Source organism: Mustelus asterias, unplaced genomic scaffold, assembly GCF_964213995.1.
Source record: "Mustelus asterias unplaced genomic scaffold, sMusAst1.hap1.1 HAP1_SCAFFOLD_1187, whole genome shotgun sequence".
In the NCBI taxonomy this organism is placed as follows: Eukaryota; Metazoa; Chordata; class Chondrichthyes; order Carcharhiniformes; family Triakidae; genus Mustelus; species Mustelus asterias.
Genome location: NW_027591132.1, coordinates 10001 through 13465, shown reverse-complemented (window position 1 = coordinate 13465; position 3465 = coordinate 10001). Strand labels below are relative to the sequence as shown.

The 3465-nt window shown below is 66.5% G+C and overlaps 1 non-coding gene across 1 annotated transcript; it reads left to right on the top strand.

Annotated features, from left to right (window-relative positions):
- Nucleotides 1-2232: 2232 nt before the first annotated feature.
- LOC144487988 (5.8S ribosomal RNA) lies at nucleotides 2233-2386 on the top strand. The gene has a single exon (XR_013496493.1). It is a non-coding gene; the product is annotated as a 5.8S ribosomal RNA (ribosomal RNA).
- The last annotated feature ends 1079 nt before the right edge of the window (nucleotides 2387-3465 follow it).

Below are 3465 nucleotides of genomic sequence, written 5' to 3'. Positions count from 1 at the left end.
TCGCTTGATTGTCGCTCGAGTGCGTGTGCCTCCGGGGCTCACGCCGTGGTACGCGCCAGGCTGGGGCTCCACCGTCACGTCGGCGGGGGAGCGTTTAGCGCGTCCCAGGATCGGACAACCTCTCCGGGGGCCCGAGCCGAAACCCGACACGGTATAAAAGTCGTAACAAGGTTTCTGTTGGTGAACACGTTGTGAAGGATCTTTGTCGGCCGGGGGCCCGCCACCTCTCCGGGGAGGGCGGCCCGTCACTCCTTGAACGCGAAGGCTGGCGCCGGTTGGGCCAGGCAGGAGAGCCTCACGGGGGCCGGCCCCGGGGCCAGGTATCGGACAACCTCTCCGGGGGCCCGAACCGAAACCCGTAACACAGAATAAAAATCGTAACAAGGTTTCTGTTGGTGAACACGTTGTGAAGGATCTTTGTCGGCCGGGGGCCCGCCACCTCTCCGGGGAGGGCGGCCCGTCACTCCTTGAACGCGAAGGCTGGCGCCGGTTGGGCCAGGCAGGAGAGCCTCACGGGGGCCGGCCCCGGGGCCAGGTATCGGACAACCTCTCCGGGGGCCCGAACCGAAACCCGTAACACAGAATAAAAATCGTAACAAGGTTTCTGTTGGTGAACACGTTGTGAAGGATCTTTGTCGGCCGGGGGCCCGCCACCTCTCCGGAGAGGGCGGCCCGTCACTCCTTGAACTCGAAGGCTGCGCCGGTTGGGCCAGGCAGGAGAGCCTCACGGGGGTTGGCCCCGGGGCCGTGGCCCGTACTGACGCTGGCGCCTCCCACGCGGGTGGGAGGTCACACCGACAATTTCGCCGTACCCGTCGAACGGGCCTGGTCACCCGTACGCACGTTCCGCCGAAGCCGGGCGACGTCGATCTCGGTCCCACTCGGTTGGGCCGGCGCGCGGGCGCCGCCACCGACGAGCACGCACACGCTCGGTTGCACGCCGGCAAGTCCATGCGGGTGCCGCACACGCTACGCCTGCGCCGTTGGAAGGGCTTCGCCGTTGGCTTCGTAGGGTGTCTTTGCAGTCCGTCCGAGAGGTGGGGGCACGCACGGCAACACGGCCGGCCTGCCTGCGTGGGACGATGCGGTCCTTTCGTTCAGCGGTTCGGCGGTTTGGCCGGCGCGAGCAGACGCTCGGAGGGAGACGGTGGCGTCAGCCACGCACTCACTCCGCTTCTGCAGTCCGGTCCACTCCGCCCGTTCTAGCTGCTCGTTTGGTCCCTCGCCCGCCAGCAGACCGTTCCGCCGACGGTGCTCCTCCTCCGCAGCGACTTCTGCCTAGCCGCTCTGCCGGGTGCGATGTCACCGGCGTCCGCACCGATCCTCGGCACGGCGCGTGTGCGCACCTGTGGGCCGCCGCCCCGTGCTCCACGTCCGTCTGTGTGTGCCCGCTGTGGGGACCGTCTTCCTCTCGCCTTGGCGACGGCTTGCGGGCTGCGACGTGACCTTGCCACCGCCTTGCAGCATTACATCCGCAGTTGAAACGAAGAGAGCTGCTGCGGGCTTGGGTGCTTGTCCTGGCGGCTTGTCGACGGGACCACGGTGAACGGCCACTGTGTGACTCCGCAGGGAGACGTTCTGGTGCAGTCAGGGGCCTTTTTGTCTCCCGCCGCGGTGAAGCTTTGGTCGCATTCTAGTCACTCTCTTCAAAGCCCGGTGAGGGGTACCTGTTCATGCTCACCATTCCTCCGGCACCCGTGTGCGGAGGGTGGGTGCGAGGTTTAAAGATTCGTTGTCCGCCTGTCGGTCCGGTCTGGTCTCGTGCTGACTTGAGCGAGCGTCCACCGCGTTCGAGAGAATGTGCCTGTCCGCGGGGGCAGCCGCGCTTGCGAGCGTTCCGCCGCGCCCCCTTCCCCAGCCCGCCGAGGTTGGGGCGTGCGGGGTCGGCTTGCGCCCGTAGCGTCGGCCTGTCCTCCGCGGCTTGCACCCGACTCAGTCCGCTGCGGCCTCGCCTCGACTCTCGAGCCTACCGGCAGACGGTGACACCAGAGAACTCTGCCTCTGGCTGTTGCGGGGCGTGACGGCGCGTGGCGGGCCCCGGCCCCTCACCCACGCCGGCACTCAACGCCTGCGAGCGCCCTGATTCCTCCTTTTTTTCGCTTGATTGTCGCTCGAGTGCGTGCGCCTCCGGGCTCACGCCGTGGTACGCGCCAGGCTGGGGCTCCACCGTCACGTCGGCGGGGGAGCGTTTTGCGCGTCCCAGGATCGGGCAACCGATCCGAAACCCGATACAACTTTTAGCGGTGGATCACTCGGCTCGTGCGTCGATGAAGAACGCAGCTAGCTGCGAGAATTAATGTGAATTGCAGGACACATTGATCATCGACACTTTGAACGCACTTTGCGGCCCCGGGTTCCTCCCGGGGCTACGTCTGTCTGAGGGTCGCTTGACAATCAATCGCACTTCGCGCGCATCCGTGCGCCGAAGAGCGCGGCTGGGGTGTCGCAGAGGTGCCGTCCTCTCTGTCCCCCTAAGTGCAGACCCAGAGTAATCCGCGTCGGAGAGCTTGACCTCTTGGGTGCCGGCGTCCGCCTCCGGGCTCGTCGGCACTGCCCGCTCCCGCACTGGCCCAGCCACCTCGGGGTCGCCGGCACGGCTGTCATCGGGTTGCCAGAGAGAGAGAACGTGACTGCCTCGCTGCCGGGACCGTGTGTGCCTTCCGTTAGGCTCGGGCCAGGGGGGTTGACTCTCTGTTGATGTGTGTGTGTGGCTCGTCCACGGGAAGGATCCGCAAGAGTTGGCTCGGTTGGGTGCTCCGGCACAGAGAGTGAGAGAGTGGAGTGACTGTCCGCTGGACGTCTCCGGACACGTTGCCTCGCGTGGTCCGTGCTCGGTTGCCTGCCGGTGGGTTGCCGTGGCCGTTCAGTGCCGTCGCGTGGAGGACGGCAGCTTGACGCGTGTGACGCTTGATGCCTGGATCGGTGCTCGGTCGTGCCGTGCTTTTCTTCCCTCTGTTGCGCGTGCGAGTGCTTGCATTTTTGTCGTGGGAATCCGTGGCGGTTGGGTGTCGTTGCTTGTGTTGCGCTGGAGCTGCGGCTCCTTCCACACTCCGCAGCCCACCCTCTGCCGTTGCGGTTCTGGGGCAATGTGCCTGCGCCCGCGTTCAACGTGTGCCTTGGGTTCGAATCGTCGCAGAGCCGACTTGGCCGTGTGGTCCTCGCTCCGGTGTCTCCCCGTGTCCTGCTGCCGCCGAAGTCTTCTACGTGAAAGGTGCTGTCCTGGCCGCGGCGTGGCCACCCGCCGCTTGCAGCCCGTGCGCTCCGCCGCCCGGCTTCGTCCTTGGCGTCTGGCCTTTCGCTCCGGCAGGCTGTGTGTCCCACGGCCCTGCTTTTCTCTCGCTCGATACCGCCGTCGCACCGCGACCCCGCCAGCAGCACTGCTTTCCGTTACCGTGGAGGTGGGCGCACGCCTCGCCGCAAACGATTCTCTGGAACAGTTGACGTGCCGAGCCCGGTCCGGCGCCG